Source organism: Nicotiana attenuata, unplaced genomic scaffold (assembly GCF_001879085.1).
Source record: "Nicotiana attenuata strain UT unplaced genomic scaffold, NIATTr2, whole genome shotgun sequence".
Lineage (NCBI taxonomy): Eukaryota > Viridiplantae > Streptophyta > Magnoliopsida > Solanales > Solanaceae > Nicotiana > Nicotiana attenuata.
Genome location: NW_017674311.1, coordinates 63,111 through 71,393, shown reverse-complemented (window position 1 = coordinate 71,393; position 8,283 = coordinate 63,111).

The window sequence follows — 8,283 nt, the reverse complement described above, 5'->3', positions numbered from 1 at the left end:
GCCATCTGAATGCTAGACTGGTAGCTGTTGTTGTAGGCAAACTCCGCTAAAGGCAAGAACTGATCCCACGAACCTCCAAAGTCAATAACACAAGCTCGGAGCATGTCCTCCACTATCTGAATAGTCCGCTCGGACTGTCCGTCCGTCTGAGGATGGAATGCTGTGCTCAACTCAACCTGGGTGCCCAACTCTCGCTGAACTGCTCTCCAGAAGCGCGAGGTAAACTGCGTACCCCAGTCCGAAATGATAGATACCGGCACCCCATGAAGGCGAACAATCTCTCTGATGTAGATCTCAGCTAACCTCTCGGATGAATAAGTGGTTGCAACAGGAACAAAATGTGCTGAATTGGTCAGCCTATCAACAATGACCCAAATCGCATCAAACTTCTTCCGGGTCAACGGGAGTCCAATAACAAAATCCATAGTAACCCTCTCCCACTTCCACTCGGGAAGCTCAATCCTCTGAAACAGTCCACCAGGCCTCTGATGCTCATACTTAACCTACTGACAGTTCAAACATCGAGCCATATATGCAACTATATCCTTCTTCATCCCACGCCACCAATAATGCTGCCGCAAGTCCTGATACATCTTCGCAACGCCCGGGTGAATAGAATACCGGGAACTACGGGCCTCCGCTAAGATCAACTCTCGAATCCTATCAACATTGGGCACACAAACTCGCCCCTGCAGTCTCAAGACACCATCATCATCCAAGGTCACCTTCTTGGCACCTCCACGCTGCACCGTGTCTTCAGGACACACAAATGGGGATCATCAAACTGCCGATTTGGGATACGCTCCAATAATAAAGAACGAGCAACCGTGCAAGCTAACACTCTGCTAGGCTCAGAAATGTCCAACCTCACAAATCGATTGGCCAAAGCCTGAATATCCAAAGCAAGCGGTCTCTGGCTGACCGGAATATAAGCAAGACTACCCATGCTGGCGGACTTCCTACTCAATGCATCGGCCACCATATTGGCCTTCCCCCGGTGATACAAAATAGTAACATCATAATCTTTCAGCAACTCCAACCACCTCATCTGCCTTAAATTCGACTCTTTTTGCTTGAACAAGTACTGAAGACTCTTGTGATCAGTGTACACCTCACACGTCACACCATATAGATAATGCCTCCAAATCTTCAAAGCATGAACAATGGCTGCCAAGTCTAGATCATGAACCGAATAATTCTTCTCGTGGATCTTCAACTGCCTCGAAGCATAGGCTATGACTCTGCCCTCCTGCATCAATACTGCACCAAGCCCAATACGGGAAGCATCACAATATACTATATAAGGACCTGAACCTGCGGGCAAAACCAATACCGGCACCGTAGTCAGAGCTGACTTGAGCTTCTGAAAGCTCGCCTCACACTCGTCTGACCATCTGAACTGGGCACCCTTCTGGGTCAATCTGGTCTCTGGGGCTACAATAGATGAAAACCCCTCCACGAACCGACGATAGTAGCCTGCTAATCCCAAGAAACTCCAAATCTCTGTAGCTGATGGTGGTCGGGGCCAGTTCTTGACTGTCTCTATCTTCTTCGGGTCCACCTGAATACCCTCTGCTGATACAACGTGACCCAGAAATGCAACTGAACTCAGCCAGAACTCACACTTGGAGAACTTGGCATATAACTGACTATCCCTTAGAGTCTGAAGAACCACTCTGAGGTGCTGCTCGTGCTCCTCCTGGCTGCGGGAGTACACCAAAATATCATCAATAAAGACTATCACGAACATGTCCAAATATGGCCTGAACACTCGGTTCATCAACTCCATGAATGCTGCTGGGGCATTGGTCAACCCAAACGACATGACCAGGAACTCATAATGCCCGTACCGAGTGCGGAATGCCGTCTTAGGGACATCGGATGCCCTAATCCTCAACTGATGGTAGCCAGATCGCAAGTCAATCTTGGAGAATACCCTGGCACCCTGAAGCTGGTCGAACAAATCATCAATCCTCGGCAGTGGATACTTGTTCTTTATCGTCACTTTGTTCAATTGCCGGTAATCAATGCACATCCTCATCGAACCATCCTTTTTCTTCACAAATAACACCGGCGCACCCCAAGGTGAAACACTGGGTCTAATGAAACCCTTCTCAAGAAAATCCTGCAGCTGATCCTTTAACTCTTTCAACTCCGGCGGGGCCATGCGATACGGCGGAATAGAAATGGGCTGCGTGCCCGGAGCCAGATCAATACAAAAATCGATATCCCTGTTGGGCGGCATGCCCGACAGGTCTGAATGGAAAACCTCGGGGAACTCCCGAACAATAGGGACAGAATCAATAGAAGGGACCTCTGCGCTGGAATCGCGAACATACGCCAGATAAGCTAAACACCCCTTCTCGACCATACGTCGAGCCTTCACATATGAGATAACACTGGGAGTGGCATGACCTGGGGTCCCTCGCCACTCCAAACGGGGCAAATTTGGTAAAGCCAAGGTCACGGTCTTGGCGTGGCAATCCAAGATGGCATGATATGGGGACAACCAATCCATCCCTAATATGCGTCGAAATCCACCATGTCTAAGAGTAATAAATCAACACGGGTCTCAAGACCCTCAAACACTACCACACAGGAATGATGAACTCGGTCGACCACTATAGAATCACCCACCGGTGTAGATACATATACAGGAACACCCAAGGCATCACTAAGCATAACCAAGTACGGTGAAAAATAGGATGACACATACGAATACGTAGACGGTCAAATAGCACTGAAGCATCCCTATCACAAACTAGAATAGTACCTGTAATAACTACATCTGAAGACTCAGCCTCTGGCCTAGCTGGAAGAGCATAACGCCGGGGCTGGGCCCCACCTCCCGGAACCATATCTCTGGGACGATCGGCTGCTGGCTGGCCTCTACCTCTGGCGGTCCGAGCTCCACCTCTATGATCTCTACCTCCACCTCTATGACCTCTACCCCCGCCTCTAGCTGGCTGGGCGGCCTGTGGATCACCTGGTGCCTGAATCATGGGGCGAGGACCCTGTTGCTGGGAGCTGTCCGAAGCTCGAGGGCAATATCTGCCAATGTGTCTCGTGTCACCACAAGTGTAACAAGCCCTGGCTGAGACTGCTGACCCTGTCGACCTGAATGTCCTCCCCGGAAACTCTAAAGTGGCGGTGCACTGATGGGTGCTAGTGGTGCACTGAGAGACTGCTGATCAGAATAATGCGGCTGAGAACCACTACCGCCTGAAGTACCATGAGAGACCTGGAGAGCTGACTGAAGGGCCTGAGGATGACCTCTACCATAACAATCTCTACCTCCAGACGAGGTACCACTGAATCTACCTGCATGGCGGGGCCTCTTATCTGACCCATGACCACCTCCCTGTGCAAGAGCCATTTTCACTCTGCGGGCCGCATTGGCCGCCTCCTGAAACGAAATCTCACTCCCAGCTCCTATAGCCATCTGGAGACGAATCGGCTCACCCTCTCTCTCTCGGTGGAGAGTATCACAATAGCATGGCGAGCTAGATCAATGAACCGGGTCTCATACTGTGTGACTGTCATAGAGCCCTGCTGAAGGCGCTCAAACTGCCTGCGAAGAGCATCTCTCTGAGTAACAGGGAGAAACTTCTCCAAGAACAACTCTGCAAACTGGTCCCAAGTCAGAGATGGCGACCCTGCTGGTCTGGCTAAACAATAGTCTCTCCACCAAGTCTTGGCGGATCCAGATAGACGAAAGGTGGCGAAGTCGACCCCATTGGTCTCCACAATACCCATAGTCCGAAGAACCTCATGGCAGCTATATAAGAAATCCTGGGGGTCCTCTGAAGAAGCACCGCTGAATGTGGTGGTGAAGATCTTGGTGAATCTATCCAGCTTCCACAAAGCATCTGCGGACATAGCCGCTCCATTGCTGGTCTGAGTCACAATAACCGGCTGGACTGCCACAGCTGGCTGATCCGCTGGAACTTGAGCCTGGGGAGCTACCTGCTCCGGAGTACGTGTAGCAGGAGTCTGAACTCCTCCTCCATCCTGGGAAGTGGCTGGTGCTACTGGAAGCAAACCCGCTCGAGTGACGCTTTCCATAAGGCCTACCAATCTGACCAAAGCGTCCTAAATAACTGGGGTGGCTATAAACCCCTCTGGGACCTTAGCTGGGCCCGCCGGAGCTGCTGGGGTTGGAACCTCCTCATCATAATCAACATGGGGCTCCACCTCTAGGACTGCTTCTCGGGGCTGAGCTCTGCCCCGGCCTTGGCCTCTGGCACGGCCTCGGCCTCGCCCTCTGCCCCTCGTAGGAGCTGCTGCTGGGGGCTCGGGCTGCTGCGTGGTAGAAGAGGAAGCACGTGTTCTCGCCATCTGCGAAAGAACGGAGTAGAAAGACAATCAGTATTTGAGAAACAGAATCGCACGACAAGAAAGAACAGAAGTGAAGTTTTCCTAACTCTGTAGCCTCTGGGGGATAAATACAGACGTCTTTGTACCTATCCCTAAGACTCTACCGAGTTTGTCCGTGAGTTGTGAGACCTATGTAACCTAGTGCTCTGATACCAACTTGTCACGACCCGGATTTCCCACCCTCGGGAGTCGTGATGGCGCCTACTAATGGGAGCTAGGCAAGCCAAGCTAATTTACCTCTTTTAGCAATTATCGATCATTTAATAAAAACAAAACTTGATATGATAAAGCGGAAGTCTCAAATAATAATTAACTGAAAGAAAATGCTGAAGTTTAACAAGATCCTCTACCCAAGACTGGCGTCACAATACTCACGAACGTCTAGAGAATACTAAATACAAGGTTTAAATGAAACATAAAACTGTCTGCTTCTGTACAAAGGATAACAAATTGAATAAAATAGAAAGGGATTCCGGGCCTGCGGACGTCAGCAAGGCTACCTCGAAAGTCCCTGGACTGATGTCAACTCCCAATCAACTACTGCTGTCCAAAACCTGCTGCTCCGGCGCTGTAATCTGTGCAAAAAGATGCACAGAGTATAGCATCAGCACAACCGACCCCATGTGCTGGTAAGTGCCTGGCCTAACCCCGGTGAAGTAGTGACAAGGCTAGACCGGACTACCAAACAAACCTGTGCAGTTCAATATATACGTATGCAATATAAAGGTATACAGAAATTAACCAGTCAGGGGGGGGGGAGCATGCTGTAGGGGCTGTAACAGTTCAAGTATAAAATCAATAATTGAGGAATGAAACAGTACAACTACAATAGCAACGATATTAGGAAATCAACAGTTGCACGGCACCATCCTTCGTGCTTTTACTCTCATTCTCACCCAAACAATCATATAAAGTGCACGACATCACCCTTCGTGCTTTACCTCACAAAATTCTGGCACGGAATGACCCTTCGTACATAACACTCATATCATGGCACGGAATGTTCCTTCGTGCATTAGTAATCAAAACAGGGCACGGAATGTTCCTTCGTGCATTTGTATTCATATCACAATCGTGCACGGCATCACCCTTCGTGCTTTATCACTCGTCCTCACCCAAACAACAATCACAAACAATGGGGCGAGGGGATAGACAAACAGTAATAGAAGTCCCGGTAAGGGAAACAACAATAATAACATTCACATCCCGGCAAGGGAACAACAATAATAACTTTCACATCCCGGCAAGGGAGTAATCACATTTCTTCCTCTTTCTTTCTTTTCTTACTCAATAATTACTTATCATTCGAGCCAACGCTCCAAAGAGTTCACAAATCATAATTTTTTCTCATACACTTCACATTATATAGAGTTCATCAATTTCACGAGGAAGAGTCACAACAAAATAGGAATAAACACAATATACGGACTCACGGTCATGCTAGACACCGGTGTATAGATACTCGTCACGATGCCTATACACCGTACTCAATCAATTAGCAATTAACAAACAAGACTCAACTCCTATTCCCTCAAGCTAGGGTTAAACGAAACACTTACCTCAACTTCCACAGCTAAATCAATCCACAACGACCGCCTTCCCTCTAGAATTCGGCTCCAACTCAATCAAATCTATGAAATAACGACTTTACAACATTAATATAAGCTAAACAAATCAAACCCAATGCCTAATATAGTTTTCTAAGCTTTCTTCCCAAAATTCCAAAAATCGACCCCGGGCCCGCTTGGTCAAAACCCGAGGTTCGAACTAATTTCATATCACCCATTCCCCCACGAGCCCGGATATACAATTTGTTTTCAAATTCGACCCCAAAACGAGGTCTAAATCAAAAAAATATAGAAAACCCTAACTCTACCCATTTCCCCCAATTTCAACCCTAGATTACATTATTTGAGCCTAAGAATTTGATAAATGATGAAGGAAAATGAAGGAAACAAGTTAAATAATGCTTACCCAAGAATATTTGGTGAAGAATCGCTCTACAAGTCGCCTAGGGGCTGTGGAGAAGAAGAGCTCGTGTGTTTTGTGGAGTTTTTCCCGTCACTGTTCTGTTTTGGATATTTTAAATAACTGGGCAAAATTGCCCTATGCGATCGCGGAGCAAGAGATGCGATCGCATAGAGCAAGGGGGTAATTGGTCACTGCGATCACGATGAGGGCACTGCGATCGCATAGAAGGAGCAGACTGACCATTGCGATCGCGAATGGGACTATGTGATCGCATAGAGAAGAATTTCGGGTACCTGAGACCTACACTATGCGATCGCGGGAGGGAATATGCGATCGCGTAGAACAAACTGGACTCCTGGAATTTTACACTATGCGATCGCGGAACCAACTATGCGATCGCATAGAACAAGGAACTGGGCAACAACAGACAGCAGATTCTGCAATTTTTCCTAAGTCCGAAACACTCCGACGCCTATCCGAAACTCACCCGAGCCCTCGGGGCTCCAAACCAAACACATACACTAACTCAACAACATCCTACGAACTTAACCGCGCGATCAAATCGCCAAAATAACATCAAAAACAATGAATCAAACCTCAAAATCAATAGTTTTTCTTCAAACTTCATAAACTTTCAATTTTAGATATTTAGGTCCGAAACACGTCAAATGACGTCCGATTCCAACCAAATTTCACAGGAAGCGCTTAAACCACATATAAGACCTATACCGGGCGCCGGAACCAAAATACGGGCCCGATACCAACACTTTCTAAACCATTTTCATTTCAAATTTCAATAAAATTTTTAGAAAAACAATTTCCTTTAAAAATTCATTTCTCAGACTCGGGACCTCAGATTTCGATTTCGGGCATACGCCCGAGTCCCATATTTTCCTACGGACCTTCTGGGACCGTCCAATCACGGGTCCGGGTCCGTTTACCCAAAAATATTGATCAAGTCAACTTTATTCATATTAATATCAAAATTTATCAATTTTTACACAGAATTCATATTTAAGCTTTCCGGCTACGCACGCGGACTGCGCACGCAAATTGAGGCAAGCCTAAATGAGGTTTTCAAGGCCTCGAAGACACAGAATGAGTGAGAAAATAGGTGATGATCCTTTGGGTTGTCACAGTTAGAAATAGTGACTAACCCTCCTAAGCACTTTAATACGCTACACTCACACTTCAAGCACATATTCTTCTCAACCAATTCACTTGCCACAAACCATATGCAACATAGCCCTTACTTTCATTAAGCACTTCTATACTTCCACTAGCACAAATTATTAAGAATTGGAGGTGTGTGTTTTTTTTTTCTTGCAATTTTTTTTCCTTTATTCACACACTCCATACATTAAGGTTCATCGGCTAGTGACTTTTGATTTCAACTTTTAGTACACCAACGGGCCCTTCCATGGTTTCACTCAAAATCTACTCCCCAGTATCTCACCTCACTTCTTTTAGCGACTAAGTGCCTTAGGAGGTAAATGTTCAATCAATATCACATTAAGAACAAAATAGGGGTATGACTTGTAATGTGGGTACCAAAGAAAAGGTCTATAGGCTCAAAGGGGCTAGCAACGGAATTTTTTTATTTTTATGTGACAAGCACATCCATGACCAAGCAAGAAAATGCCTACGTCATCTCCTAGATTAGCACAACTTACAATTTTGCTTCAATTAACCCACGGGGCAAGTTTCTAGANTTTTGGTATTTTTGATCGGACTTTTATCCCTCAAGAAAATTGTCCAAAAGATCCATCGTCGGAAAAAGTCCGAACTTCTTTTAAATTTTTTTCCAATTTTCGTGTTTTTTTACCTAGACTATGTCTACTACGAGTTCTAAAAGAAAAACTAAATAAAAAATAATTTTATACAATTACACTTCAGAAAGTAGTTTCCCAACCCCACACTTATATTATGCATAGT